This window comes from Canis aureus, chromosome 2, assembly GCF_053574225.1.
Source record: "Canis aureus isolate CA01 chromosome 2, VMU_Caureus_v.1.0, whole genome shotgun sequence".
NCBI classification, from domain to species: domain Eukaryota; kingdom Metazoa; phylum Chordata; class Mammalia; order Carnivora; family Canidae; genus Canis; species Canis aureus.
Window position 1 is genome coordinate 65833521 of NC_135612.1, and position 16129 is coordinate 65849649.

At 40.1% G+C, this 16129-nt stretch overlaps 1 protein-coding gene across 5 annotated transcripts in view; it reads right to left on the minus strand.

The window, feature by feature from the left end:
* Positions 1–16129, minus strand: part of C1QTNF7 (C1q and TNF related 7) — a 104344-nt gene that overhangs the window by 69365 nt on the left and 18850 nt on the right. The window contains exon 1 of one of the 5 annotated variants that reach the window (XM_077877363.1): positions 1773–2623. The exons of 3 other annotated variants lie outside the window; for them this stretch is intronic. The gene's annotated coding sequence lies outside the window, so the exon portion shown is untranslated. Of the gene's footprint in view, positions 1–1772; positions 2624–16129 lie in introns of those variants that run through there. One more of the 5 variants, XM_077877328.1, reaches the window with a different exon arrangement.

Here is a 16129-nt window from a genome sequence, read left to right on the forward strand (position 1 = left end):
CACCAGTCCCATGGTTTTTACCCATATTTCATAGTAAGGAAACCGGGGCACAGAGGCATTAAGTGACCATGTATGGGCCACTCTGGGATGTGCCCCAGGTGCTGTGGTTGCAGAGTCAATACTCCTAACCAGTGAGTTGCCCGCTCCTAAGACCACACGAGGTAGGGTGAGCAGAAGGACAACTGCATGGTGAATGCTCAGTAAATGTTTCCCCGTATTTGGATAATTTCCTTTCACATTCCAAATATGTATCTCTCCATTTTATGTTCTATTGCACCCCACATGTCCTACAGCCAGTGCCCAGACTTATTTAATTATTGTCACAAAAATGAAAGCTGGCTTGGGCTGCACAGACTACAAACATGTTAATTCTAGAAGGGGAACATCATCTCACCTTTTGTTTTCATTGCTTTCAGATTAGGTATATAACACATACTAAAGGCGAGAAATTAGAGATCTCCTCAGACTTAAAGTTGCTCTGGGGTAGGGGTGAGGGCAGCGTCCGCATAGGAAACAGGCTGTTATAAATTCTTAGTAGCTAAAAATCCCTTTTCCCTGACCCTCTGATGTGCTTTATGTATGTGCTGGCGCCAAGGCACAGAGGAGTTAAGTAACATACTGCGAACAAGACCAGTCTCACCATCACAGGGCATCAAACCATGAATCAAGGTTGTTCAAAGGCAAGAAAGGAAGCCTGATATCAACCGGAGTTAAGGACAGTTGTTCTTGTGCTCAGGGGAGCTTTCCAGGGAGTAGAAGAACCAAGATGAGAGTGAGCCTTTATTATTCAAACTGGAATCAAGCCATAGTGCAGGTTACATAGTCTGACGGTGGGGCAGAGTCTGAGATCTTGGGACATGAGTTCCCTGAAACCATAGGGTTCTTGATAAGGGACCCTTGGAAAAGGACACTTAAGTTCCTGGTGAAGCTGTTGGGTCTCAGGGAACAAACGTTGATTAAAACAGAGCTATTTCCTTCACATTAGCTCTATTCCTGTAATTACTTCCCAATCCTTAACCACAATCTGATTTAAGATATCTTTAAAAGAAATACAGTCCAGTACTATGCATTATGTATGAAACGAAGCAATCCCATCACATAATCACTATTAATACAAGTTTTACCAACCACAGTTTTACCAACACGGCTTAGATGCTTACGATCATGTGTTGCAATGAATGCATTATCCTCCCCACAGCAATGTAAAATGTCGAGCCCACTTGTTTAATAAAACAAAAAGTATAGAAATCAGCACCCCAACCCAAACTGAACTGAACACAAGATTTATACTTGTGCAAGGAAATCTCACCGGACAGTGTTAGCTTTAATCTTTCCCTTTTTCCTCGATTAAAATCCTGCAGTATATCCAAACGAAGGGAACACCTTAAATTTGAATTATGTAGGCCAGACCCGATGACTCTTCTGCTTTTCAGGGTGAAGCCTACACAAGTGTTCATGTCAGCCTCATGCTCCTCTTGACTATGGATCTATAACCATTAAGGAGCAGAACTGCCAAGTCAAGGGCTCTTTTAAAAACTAACCCTTCCAAAGCAAAGCCGATTCTGACGACTTTCACTTTCTCTCTCTTCAGCAGAAGCATCCCCCAGAGGAGATGGTTCACTGAGTAAGCCCCAGGCAGTAAACACCCCCAAACCTCATAGATGAACAGAGAGAGGACAGCTCAACACCGACGTGAGCCAAAAGACTCATCTGTGGGAGAAAAAAAGCCTGAAGAAGCTCACTTCGATCGGGAGAGAGGGCTGTTTACTTACATTGCTCGCAAGACCTTCCAACAGCTGGAGTCTTTGAATTCTACTGTGCACAGATGTGGAGCTTTCACTCGAAATCCCCTTCCCTTTGGCAGCAGGGAGCATTCATAACTCTGTGGGGCTTCAGATTGATAAGTAATTTCCTGATTGGTTTCAAAAGCGTTCTCCCAGGCTTCGAGCAGTAGCAGGGAGAGAGGGAACACGCAAGGCCCATGACGTGCAATGACGCTGTGGCCTGCACAGACCTCTTGTTTGATCGGGCTTGAAAGAAGGATCTGTCGGCCTCACCAGCAAAAACAAATATCTTCCTCTATCTGTTGGCTCACTCCCTGAATCATATTTGGGAAATTGCACAAAGAGTCCGGACAATATTTGTTCCAATATTTGTGATTGCTTTCTTGCCAGCCACTTTAGAGAACGTTCTTAGAGACCATGCAGTCCGGCCCCTTTGGTTTACAGTGGAAGGAAAGGAAGCCTACAGTTTACAAGGCTCGGTCAGGGGCACATGGAAAGTGAGTGAAAGAAGTGGCACCCAAGAGCCTCCTGGCCAGCATGTCAGAGCTCTGTCCCCTATAGGGAGGTGGAGGTGGACACAAAGGTTTGACATCTGGCTCTTGATCTTTAGAACGCATGTCATGGGCAAGGTCCTTCATATTTCTGAGCCTGTTTCTCATAGGTGCAAAGTGGGAATCAGAATAGCAGTCATCCTTGCATGGCATCACAGTATGGGGATGGCTATGGGAGAGACTTGTCAAGGGGGAAAGCCACTATACCACATACGGGATTTTGTAAGGAGGACTTGATCTACATGCTCCTCTTCTCTCTTCTTCTATTCTCACAGTCCATTCAGTGTTATTTCATGTTCTGGAAGAAGCCATACTGTGAAGTTTTGGGGGAGGAGAATGTTGGTCAGTGAATGAGATAGGATAGGAAGAAAGCCTTTGGCTTAGGAAAACCAGGTCAAGATCAGATGCAAAGGTAGAGCATGTCTTGACATTTGCCACAGAAAGGACACTGGGTCTGAAATCAGAAAATCGAGGCTTGGCTACTGCCTCTAACACTTGCCAGCCAAGGAACGCCATTGAAGCAGTCCAAACCACAGTTTCCTCTCTGGGGGCATAAGCCCTGTCCTGCTGGGCTTGCCTAATTTTGCTGAGGTGAGATCAAATGGAATCTTGATGGCTATAGTGCTTATCAACCTTTGCAGTCTTTGAAATTGTGAGGTAATATTTTCCAGCGTTCAGCATAGCATTTCATGCAAAAAGCAGTGTTGATGGAATGGTGCCACCACCTCTTTCCATTTCATCTGTGGTATTGGCTCACACCCCTTGGTGCCAGGGATCCCGGGTTTTTGGACTTTTTTCCCTTCTCCTGTTAAGGAGTATATTTTGCCTTTCTTCCTTTGTCATGCTGTCTCTTGGTGCTGGCCACTACTGGTCTTTCTTCCATCTTTCATGCAACAGTAAGAATGAAAACAAGGAGAAAACACTTTACTCAACCACATAGAAAATTCTCCATAGAGTTTTGACACATGCGAGGCTGTGTGCATCTCAGGAGTAGTCACAGCCAGACAGCGATGGATCAAGATCAGCCTCACTTATGAAAATGCTCAAGCCCCTGAGCCTAATCAGTTATTCCATTACCTTCCTTTGCCTTTTTATAAATTCATTCTTGGATGTCATTGCAGTTAAGATTTGCACTACATCATCTGTAAGAGGAATTTTCTGACTGGGCTTTACTGTAGCTGGCTTGGGCCACCATAACAAACTATTATGGACTGGAGGTTTAAGCAACAGAAATTAATTTTCTCAGTTCTGAAGGCTAGAAGTCTGAGACTGGGGTGTCACCATGGTTGGGTTCTGGTGAGAGCCTTTTCCCTGGCTTGTGGGTAGCTACTTCTCACAGTGTCCCTACACGATGGACAGTGGGAAAGATCTCCCTCTCTCTCTCCCCCTCTTCTACTTCTATTTTTTTAAAAGATTTATTTATTTATTTGAAAGAGAAAGTGAGTGAGCAGGGGGAGGGACAGAGAGAGAGAAGGTTCAAGCAGACTCCCTGCTGAGCATAGAGCCTGATGCAGGGCTCCATCCCATGACCCGTCAGATTATGACCTGAGCCAAAACCAAGAGTCAGTTGCTTCACTTACTGAGCCACCGAAGCTTCCCTCTCCCTCTTATTATAAGTTCATTTGGAGCAGAGTCCCATCCCTATAACCTCACTAAACTTTAATTACCCCCCAAAGACTACCTGTAGTCACATTGCCCTGTAAGTCAAGACTTCAGCTTATGACCTTTGAGGGGATACAACTCAGTTCAGAGCAAACCTGGAGAAAGTGAGCACATTAAGCTAATCTTGCTGAGCACTCATTGGGTCAAAGGCCCTACTCCTTTCCTTTTTCACTGAATCCTCACAACAACTCTAAGAGGCTGGTGGTGACTTTTCCAAGGTTACAAAATTACTAAGTGGCAGTGTCCACATGTAAACTGTGATGACCAGCACCATGTTCTTTCCATGACACAGTCTGCCTCCACCTCCTTCTCTTCTCTGCTGGATTCTGAGCCATAGACTTCTGTTTCCTTCCTGCTAATGTTGACCTCTGCTGCCTTGTGACAGGGTGGTGTTACTCAGCACACCATAAGAGGGGAGGAAGTGGAGGGGAGTTCTGTGGTTTCCCCCAGGGGCCCCACTCCAAGTTCAGACTGACAGCTGTGGGGATTCTGCCCAGAATGTTCTTGTTCTCTCTATGCTTTCCCCCTAGCCTCCTCTATGTGGGTAGATCCCTCTCATCAGTTTGAACTCAAGTGGGATTCTTACCTCTGGAAAGATTTCTTTGACCTGCCCCTCACCTCTCCTAGCTCTCCCTTAGACTTATCTTAACCTTCCCCTTTAAAATTTTTTGCCTTTTGTAAAACTTTGTAGGTGATAGCTGTAGTAGTTGTTTAAGTAGTTATATTATTTCTAAGATAGCTGCATGTTTGTCTTTCTCATTGGTGTGTACGCTCACTGCGGACAGGGGTGTTTGGCTCACTGAAGTATCTCCAGCCATTAGACCACTAATATGAGAATCTACAGGGAAGGAAGGGAGGAGTAGGAATCGGCGAATCAGAGAAAACAAATAGTAAGGAGGAGCTACAAGACTCATTTGCAATAATAGAATGACTGGCAAACACATGTCTGAGACCACAGTCTAAGGGTAAACTCTTACTAAGCCCTCTGTATGCTACCAAATTAATTTTTGTCCTTGATATTTTGCATGGGGAAACTAGATTTGGCTTATCAAGAGTGAGGTTCTTGGAGTAAAGAGAGGTAACTGAAGAACAGATCTTGGGTCATACTTGTTGGCCTGCTGGTCAACCCCTGGACTCCTGAAAGGGTAGCATGGCTTGGCCCTCTGCACAGTGGGACTGCCTGTTCATATTCCATTAGCCTCAGTCTCTTTCAGGAAAGAGATAAAACAAGACCCTGATGAACAGGGTGTGAGGAGGTATAGGGCTTGCCAGGAGGAATTTGTACCAGGAAAGGCATTCTCAGCTAAAGAAGCCACATGTGCAAAGACATGGAAAGACAACGTGTTGCGTATAGAGGACTGCAAGGAATGCACTTTTGTTGGTGGGTTGCAAGGAAATGTGATAAGGTAAGTTCTAGGTAAGTATTATCTTTTTCATTATTTTCTGTTTTCATTACTATCTATTGCTCGGCTTTGTTTGGTAAGCGAATGAAAGATTTTGTGTGAAATTGTTCTAGAAGTTGGAAAAAGCTTATAAAAATTTGCTTATTACAAGTCCTTTTGGATGAAGATAGCTCAGCAGAGAGACTGAGAAACTATGCTGGGAAATTAAATTATTTATGAATTTTCTTTACTTGCATACTGGAAAGTTTGACCACTTTTCTTCTTCTAATCTCCTTTTCAAAGACTAGGTGATAGCCAAAAATAGTACCTATTAAATATCAGTGAGCAGGGATATAAGTTTTTAACTCAGCATTATCCCTGGACTTTTCTACTCTCTCCTAGAGGTCAGGGACTAGAAGCCTGAAACTCAATTTCCCCAAACCTTTGCAGTCAGATTCCCTGGTTAGAGTCAACCAATGAAGGCACTCACAGTCATGTAAAAGGCAGAAATATGTCAACTGATAGTAAGGTTTGCAGGAGCTTCTGGGCAAGATCCTGGAATCACATAACTAGTGTGGCTTTCCAGAAATCCTGCACTCTGGGTTTCCAGGAAAACAGCATGTTTTTTTCTCTAACTCTTGGCTCCACAGCTTTCCTTCCTTCCTTCCTTCCTTCCTTCCTTCCTTCCTTCCTTCCTTCCTTCCTTCCTTCCTTCCTTCCTTCCTTCCTTTTTTAAAGCTTTTATTTATTTATTCATGAGAGACACAGAGAGGGAGGCAGAGACACAGGCAGAAGGAGAAGCAGACTCCATGCAGGAAGCCTGATGTGGGACCCGATCCCAGGACTCCAGGATCATGCCCTGAGCCAAAGGCAGATGCTCAACCGCTGAGTCACCCAGGCGTCCCCACAGTCTCCTTTTCTTAATTTAGACATAATTATAGACTCAAAGAATTTTGTAAAAAAAAAAAAAAGTTGCATAAAAACCAAATAAGACAAAAACTAGCTTCTTTCAATAGCGATATCTTTTATCACTGTAATATATCAAAACTAGAAGTTGGCATCAGTACAATAGTAATAACTAGATTGTAGAACATATTCAGATTTCACCAGTTTTGCATGGATTCACTTGTGTGCTGTATAGTTCAATGAAATTTGATCCTGTGTATAGATTGCCTACAGTTCTTTCAATGGTTGTTTAAGGCTTTGATTTTGCATCTTCAATCCCTATCTAGAGTGATTTTTAGTTTCTTAACTGAATCCTGATGGATACAAACAATAATTTCCTCATGTCATTTCATACTTGAAGCCTTATAGTCAAGTTTTGATTCTTGCATTCCATTCTGTTCATTCATTTATTCAATTAAAATATTGCTCAATTATACGTTTTTTTCATGTATGCTTTTTTAATCCATTATCTTTGTCCAAGGCATTGTCACATTACCTACACATTACTATGGAATATTTTTAGCTATTCTTGGGCTTTTAGTGGCTACATTCTCAAAGTCATTACCATAGTATGTCAGAAAGGGCAATACTACTGTAATCATCCCTAATAGTGGTAAAATAATTTACATGTAATAACACAGGAAGCAAAAAGTGGGAGGTACAGGGATTGGATTAGAAGAAACAGGGCAGCCCTGGTGGCCCAGCAGTTTAGCGCCACCTTCAGCCCAGGGTGTGATCCTGGAGTCCCAGGATCAGGTCCCACATCCGGCTTCATGCATGGAGCCTGCCTCTCCCTCTGCCTGTGTCTCTGCGTCTTTCTCTCTCTCTCTCTCTCTCTGTGCCTCTCATGAATAAATAAATAAAATCTTTAAAAAAAGAAGAAACAAACATCATTTTTGGCAGATAGTACAATTGTACACCAAAATGATACATGCAAATTTTAAAAGACTATTAGAAAGGATATACTTTCAATATAGTGCCAGATTAAAAAAAGTACCCTAAAAATAGTCTGTATACTAAAAATAATCAGAGAATAGAATGGTAAAAAAAGAAATCTAAAATCCTTATGACAGCAAAATGATGCTGGCTTTTCTTTAGAGGAAGGGCATCCCAGCCTCTCTCTGACTCTTGGCTGTGTTTTCTCATTTGAGCTCTTAATCAGCTCAGCTCCTGTGGAGGGAGTCATAAAATCTTGGTAAAATATTATTTTCCCCCTCCTGATTATTACCTTTGACTCACTAGCCACAAGTCATAAAAATCCAGTCTGGGAGAAGCCAATTTAGAAACAAAGTGATGCTGTGTCCTTTGTCCCTTCCTAGCTAAGACACAATTCCCCCCAAAGTGTCTCTTCTGAGGTAGAGGACTATTCAAGCTTTCTCTCTTCACTAATGGACTAAGAAGAGAATCTTAGTGAATATTTGTCATGTGCTAGCACCGTTTATCAATTCTTTCAATTAATTAATCCTCACAACTACACAGGTCAAAAATTGAAGTTGATTGTCTCAAATCTCAAGGCTACCAAAAGGTAGAACCAAGCTGAAGGCGAGGTAGTGAGTCCTCTAGCCTTTATTCAATGCCTCCATAGTATATCGCTTTTCTTGCAAGTGACAAAAATCTTTTTCCTATAAAGATTATTCACAAGCCCTAACAAGCTGTATTGGCTGCATCAGCTTAATCTATTTTATTAAAAAATAAATTTGCAGCAAAATTTTAGGTAAAAAGAAGGCACAAGTGGTGCCATGTAATGACAAAAATTGTGAAAGGGATGTGAGTACTCATATTTGGAAAACCCAAATGTGGAAGTCCCAAGTCGATGAGCCCGACTTGTGGGTGGAACCTTGTTATAAGGGAGCTTTTGACTCTGAAGTGCAGTTAGTTCTTTAGAACTTCAGTGTTTCAATCAGGGCAACAAAATTCACATCATTCTCCGAAGTACAATTCAGAAAACGATTTCCCTCACTGATAGCTCTCCTTTGAAGATGAGAAATTGCTTTCTTTTTATTTTTACTTTAAGGTTTTGATTGAAAACACTCAAATGCATGCCTGGCTTCAAAGCATAGTTTGTGACCAAAAAGGATTTCCTGGTTTACATTGCTTAATTAATGATAATATTGATTCAAAAGAAGAAAGAGTTCCCAAATCCTAGCAATTTCCAATAGTAGTAGATGTAACCCCTATGTAAACACTTAAACTGAAATGGCTTTTGGAAGAACTCAATCTCAAGCCTTTCCAAACTCCAATGATTTCACAATCATCACCATCTCCGCGCAACCCCCCCCCGCCCCGCCATCCCAATCACACTCTATCTACATCGTGGCCGTGCTGTCTCTGCAAATTCCTTGTAATCGCACGTATACTTCTTGTTTTAACCAGCAATGAAATTTCCATTTACTTGGTGCATTGTCCAGGATAAATGAAGTTACTATGGCCTCTTTGTTTCAGTCAAACAACACATAATAGCTCCTTTGAAGATTTCCAACAAAATCTAAGCCATATGTAATTTGAAAGGTAAATATGTCACCAGAAAAGAAAGTAAAAGAGAAAGAAGAAAATAAGAGAAGGGAGGAAGGAAGATCAGTAGGAAGGCAAGAAGAAAAGAAAGAAAGGGAGGAAAGAAAAAAAGGGAGAAAAGAAGACACAACAAAAGAAAAACAAAGCAGAGGGAAGAAGAGCAAAGTTACAGATCCTATAACTCTAAATCAAACAGACATGATCTATTCATTTTTCCCATAGGACCAGTTCCAGTTTGAGATGTACCACACTACATTATTTTTCTAATGATGCAGAAACTAATAAACTGACTTAATAAGACTTCAAATGCTGCTAACATTTATACCTACAAGTGCCATGTTTGGGCAGGGGGACCAGTTGTCTTTGTTTGCCTGGGACTAAGGGGTTTCCCAGATGTGAGACTTACAGTTTTAAAACAGGATAGTCCAGACAAACCAAGATGGTTTGCTTGGGACTGAGGAGTTGTGCAGGGCATGATACCTATAGTACTAAACCAGAAGAGTCCTGGACAAATTGAGAAAAGTTGGTCACCATATCTTCAGATGAAACCTTATCTTTGGGTAAATATTACCTTTTATGTCCTTTGAATATTCTGTAGGAAATGTTTTAGCTAATTTTAGTGCCCTTTCTGCATGCCAGGATCTGTATTAAATATTGCACACAATGTAATGGATATCTTTTTTTCCCTACCTGGCACCCCAATATTCTTTGGTTAACACTTTCCCTATCTTATGTGGTTTTAGTTTGGCTGTCATATTTAGTACCCTTCATTCCTGCTACCTCCCTTGAAGCAAAAAAGTCAACCAGGCTGGGCCAAGCATAGTAGGCCATCTGACACATCTGGAAATAGTGACTGGTAGGGGTGAGCATGTAACCCAAGAAAGACAGCTCTTGGGAGAGAGAAGTCCCTTTTGCTTCTATTTAAGATTTAGTCACCCTGTCCAGAGAGAGAGAGAGAGAGAGAGAGAATCCAGAGCATCATATGAACCCCTGGATTTTGCCATGCACGAAGCTAATACCTTTCCTAAACTGACCAAATACATGAGCTAATGTATTCTCTTTTTTCTTAAGCTATCTTGAGTAGGGTGCCTGTCATGTGCAACAAATGAGTTGTGACTAGTAGACATATATGGGCTTGGCCTCCTATTCTGAACTCAGTCTTGTACAGGTATAGGTTGAGCTATATGAAATTGCTAATATTCGACTTCTTTTGAATGCAAATATGGCAATTTCACTTGGTTCAACTTAAGTATTATTTTTACCATTTCACAGATGAGGACAAAACTCAGTGGTGATAAGTGATGTACCTAATGTTGCACATTTATTAGACAGGAGACCTGGGAATCAGATCCAGCTCTGTTTGATTCCAAGGTACATAAGTACATTTCCAGTTGTTCATGCTTCCTGAAAAAAAAGTAATCTCTTAAGCCTATCCTTTGCTTTTTGACAAATGCCTTGAAAAGGTACTAGGTTGTGACTCACACCCTACATATGACTTATATATGGTGCCAAACACCTGCTTGTGGCTTCCAAAATTCCTGTTTCATTGGCTGTTTCATGAAAAGAAGTCAAATACATAAGACTGTCAAGCAAGATGGAAAACTCTATTGTATTCTGGTACGTATTTACATTTTGGTAGGGATAAAGCTCCAGGCGATCATATGTCAGATTTCCAAATGTACTCCAGCTTTGGATTTCACTGAAAATCAAGAGATGCAATTTTTGCCTCACAAAAGAGAGATTCTTTACCCATTCTACTCTCTCTACAGAGAGATTGTTTAATTGTTTCCCATAACTCAAATCTAACACATTTATAACGCAGCTGTGTCAGTGAGATAAGCGTTCAGGGCATTTTCTGAATCTTTGGCATCCCATATGCTTGCTCACTGATGCAGCAGAATGATGTTTGCACAGAAAACATTTCTTTTCCACGTTAGTGATCTATCCATGCTCTAAAAATCTCAGTATGATTTGGGAAAGTTTGTGTGTCATTTTTTTAAGCATTTATTTTATGTGAGATTATTATAATTCAAGATTGTTAATTGTAATGAATGCTAGAAAAACAATGTGTCTTGTTATGATGTGGATACTCTTGTATAGTAAATGCCTTTGGCATTATCTACTGAAAATTTATATTCTATGAACTCCCTTCCCCCACTGCAGGCTGTAGTAATCAGTTATTGTAGCTATAATATTACAGCATAACAAATGACTCCCAAATTTCAGTGGCTTGTAACAACAAAAAATATTTATTTTTTTTCTTACTCATGGCAGGTTTTGAAACTTGCCCAAGATCATACAGCTGGTAAATGATGAAGCTGGGATTCATTTATTCAGTGGATATCATTGAGCCCCTACTAAGGGCCAGGCATCATGAAGAGGCTGATAAGCCACTAAGCCAAAGACTATTTATATATTTATATCCTAGCTGATGAAATTAAAAGTGAAAACAGTATAATTATAGCTCTAGAGAGTCAATCAAGAAGAGAGAACATATTAAGCAGGAAATATTTGACATAATCTAATAGAGTCAGCAGTGCTGTTTGCCAAAGGTTGGGGGATTTGGATACTCAGGCCAAAATAGTAGCCATAGTTAGATCATAACAAGATTAATTAGATAATGCAAATATAAAGACATTCCAAGCGAAAGCTGGCATTGCATCTCTAATTTCAATTGAGAGAGAGGACAAAGGGAAGGGAAATGTTTGAAACCATTTTTGAGTGTCTACTCTATGCCAGGCATTGTCACATGAGAAAAATCCACATAGCAATTTTCTGAGAACAGTGACTCTCATTTCACTCTTTAAATCTCTGTGGATATAATTTTCTGTGTGTCTAATATAAGGGTAGTGTTATTTATTTCTTAGTTTTGTCGTAATTTGTGCCTAACACACTGAGGGTCCTCAGCAAATGGTAGTTGCCTTGGAAGACTCTGCTGGTTGCTTCCCAACATCCTTCCCAATGTCCATCTTGTCCTTCTTTTGTATTAATAGAAACCCTGTTTGTTTGGGGAGTCAGTGTGACCATGTAATGCCCCCTTCCTAGACTCCCTATGGCCAGGGAAGGCCATGTGACCACCTTGCTGGGACAAAGCAAGGATGCAGAGGTTGATGGAAGAGGTTGTTGGGAAAGCCTTGTGAAATAAAGACAGCTGGTGTCACCCGTTTAGATCTTGTTCTTTGCATTTTGCCATTTACCAAGAATGCAGTCATGATGTTAATGTAAAGTAGACGTCTCGTGATAATGATAAAGACAGTCACATTCTAGAATGTAAGAGCAGAAAGGAACCTGGGTTCTGATGACATAGAAGCCATCATACTAACCCTTGACAACGTATCTCCGAACTAACTTTATTGTAGATGAAAAACATAAACCCCTATTTGGCCAGGCCTCTGTTACATGGGGTCAAGCACATTCCCTAACTGACACAGCTCTACTTCACATTCCCATTCTGTTCTCAATCTGAAATATTTTCAGATTTGTGTATAATGCTTCATTGTTGCAAAAGATTTGGCTACTTTCTGAACAAACTTTCTGGAATAGTTCATTTCTTTTCTTTCTAGATGAGGCATTATTTGGCCACAGTATAACACAATTCTGCCTGAAAGAAAACACCAATTAAACATGTCTTTTTTTTTTTTTTAAACCAACCATCTAGCACACAATCATTATAGGCTATAGAAACAGCTCCAGCCTAGCCGTGAGACTGAGCTTGAGCTTGCCAGCCATAGCAACATCAGAGAAAACAGAAAAATCAAAAGCTTAAAATGAAAAAAAAAAAAAAAAGACATCCAGTGGAAGAGATGTAGCAAAGAATTAATGAGACTTCTTTTAAGGTTTTCACTCTTGAATCCTATAATTCTAATAGTGGAGTTCGGTAGAAGAGAAAGCACAGAATGGCAACACAGAGAATTCAGTTTTAAATCTTACTGAGTCACAGATCAGCTGAATAATTTAGGGCAAGTTTTTTCATTTGTTAAGGCTTTAATTTCCCAGCATGCAGAATTATCATGATAGCAGTAGCAACAACAACAGTAATAATAATACCTACTTACGGAGTTGAGACAAAGAGTGAGGAAGGTGATGTATGTGAACATGATTTGTAAATATCAGAATATCCCACAAGCTTTCATTGCTGTGGAGAGATAAAAAAAGACGTGCCAAGTGTTAAATCATGCCAGATTTGTAATGTTGCCCTCTGGCACGGATGTGTGGTCTAGAGGTGTGAGGCTGAGATGCTGAAGGATATACAGACTGTAAGTTCTTTCTTGAAGGTTAGCAATGAAGGTCTTCTACGGGTATGAGTAAGTGTTTCTTGCAAACATCATTAATGGTGAAGGAGAAATGAGGGAAGAAAACTAGGATTTTTGAGCACTTGCTATGGTACTTTGGTGTTTTACAGATATAATCTCCTTCAGTTAATTGGAGATGTCAAGTTCCCTCCACAAATCTTCTGAAGACAGAGGTTTTACACTTTCATGTGTGGAGTTGCCCTGGATGCAAGATCGGTGGGATGATGTGGCCCAGGCATTGAAATCAGGGACGTGGACTCAGGTAGTTGCATGTGTGGGCCTCGGCCAAGCTTAGGGGAGGAGGGGAGGGGAAGTTAGCTTGTTAGTAACTCACAGAAGGAAGGATGAGAGTCTTCTCAATGCAAGGTTAAAGAGACTTACCCTACTTATCAAGATGGAAAAGATAAAGGAATTTTTTAGCCACTGAGGACCTCACTCAGCTCCTCAGAAACATATCTATTAGGTGATAATGAGTGCATTTTGCTGTGTGTGACTGTGCTAAATACTTTCAATTATTAACCCATTCATTCTTCCAACAACCCCACGAAGTAGATACCGTGACTATCCCCATTTTAGATGAGAAAAGTGAGGAATAGAGACGTTAAGTGACTTGCTCAAAATCATCCAGTTAGATTGGAATTGAGAAGCCTGGCCCTGAGGCCCTGCATTCACAATGACACTGTTTCACCCATTGAGGGAAGAAATAAAGCAGAACATATGTCAAACAGTTGGGCTGTAAATCTTGAGGACTCAGCTCCTTAAGAAACTCAAAAGAGTTCCTGTAATTTTTCTGTGGAAGAAAGTCTGACCAACTGCTCAGAGATCCTTTCAGTTTTTCAGTGAATTAAAATGTAACCACCTACTCATGTATGGCTGTGTCTCTCTTTATTCTAATGGGAGATTTAGGGATTTGGGAAGACATCTGGAATTTATTTATGCCATTTGGATTTTGAAACCCAATATTACATTCTTATAATGAAAGAGACAAAGAAGTCAAAGTAGACCATATTAGTGAAATCTGACTAAACAGGGCATGGGGCTGTTTGCAAACTGAGCTTTAATGTCTGGCTAAGATATTGCTCCAAATACCCTCAATCATCCTTATCAAAAGGGAGAAACACACTTCTGGAATCATTTTGACTTTCTGTCTATAGGACAATGGAAAGAACATTATTTCAGGGCTTTTTCTCTTCCCCAATGTCATAAACAGTGTTAAGTATTTGCCTATGCTGAGATTAAATATGGCACAAAGATAATTAGACAAATATCACCTTGACTGTCTCAGTTTTTCATCTGGGTCATGGGGGACAGCATGGGTTCCAGAGACAGGCAGCCTGGACTGGTTTTGCCATTTGTCAATGGTGTAATTTTGAATTATCTCCCCATATCTTTTGAAACCTAGAGGATATCTCAAGCAGAAGGTATAAGGTGGAACAGAGTGATGCATATCTGGGGCATTTTAGAATGTGCTTGTGTGTGTGGCATTTTAGGAGATGAACTCTAAGGGGTAAGATCATAAAAGGTCTCATGTCCCAAGCCAGGGTGTTTGGACACTTTGCTGGAAGCAATGGGGAAGTACCAAAGTTGTTTTAATTTTAATCTTTATAAACATTACATAGAATTGTTTTTCTTTACTATAAATGTAATAGATTATTGCAGGAAAAATAGATGAAGAAGAAGGGAAATGCTTGGAGTTAAACCTTCAAGAGCCTGCGTTAACCTCTTGCGAATGTTGTTCTTCACTTCTAGAAGTGTAGATGGATGTTTTAATAAAAATTCAATCAGATTGTACCCACTCTTTTTTTTACCCACTCTTTTATAGTCTTTTGTATTACGATTATATAAATAGCTATGTAAGTTGATGTAGATTTGTTCACATTGTCACTTTAATGGCTACATAGTCTTTAATGGCTGTCGATGTACCATACTTTCTTTAATATTGTTCTATTCTTGGATGTTTAGATTATTACCACATGCTGGAATTGTAAAGAACCCTGTAATGAACATCCTTATAACAAAATTTCAGTATTTACTTAGAATAAATTTTAAGACATAGAAGGATATGCCTATTTTAAAGAATTTCATATATACTGCCAAGTTACACCCCGGTGAAAGTACTTAAGTTAACTGTCCTATCAGCAGAGTTTGAGTCTACTCATTTTATTCTAGGGCCTAAGTGGGTGATAGCAGTTAATTTCTGATGGATTAGAGCATATTCCAAGAAAATGACAAAGATGGTGAAAATAAGGACATTTTTAGGGATGGCAGTGATGAACATCACTGTCTTGGAAGAGGGAACTGGTAATGCCTTCAAATATTTGATAGACCGCCATGTGGAAGGAGGGCTGGCCTTGTTCTGTATAGTTCCCAATGACAGAACTAGGATCAATTCAGAAAAGTTCCAGAAAGAGAATCCGATTCAACAGGAAGACAGTTTTCTATTATTTAATGCTAAAATATGCAAGAGGCTGATGTAGTATCTTGGAAAGCTGTCTCAGTAGTAATTCCATTTGGGGTCTATGTCCTTTGGAGAAAAAGAGACCCAACTTTACAATAGATTTTTTTTTTTTTTTGAAAACCATTGTGTCTTCTGGGCTAGTTAATACTTGCAGGTCTTAGATAAATACTGAGTTGATATGAATTGACCAGAGCTCTGCTAGGCTGACTTTATGTGTAAATATTATGTCTCATATATAAAGTATGTGAAAGGATTTTAGATACACTCTCAAATTCTGTACTTGTGAATTTGCCTACTTGCTGAAATTTATTGGTGAATACAAATCAATACTCAAGGTGCTTTCATGGTCATTTGCAGATATATGCAGAGCAGCAAAAATTTGAGACCCTGACATGCATGTTCCCAGCTAAGATCAGACCAGGGGATGCATTCCCTTCTTCTTTCAATTTCTCATACTATAAACAAGTATTCTTTTAGCAAGTCTATTTAGTACCACATTTTGAGCACTTAGAGGTTTTTTTTTATTTTTATTTTTTTTATTTAT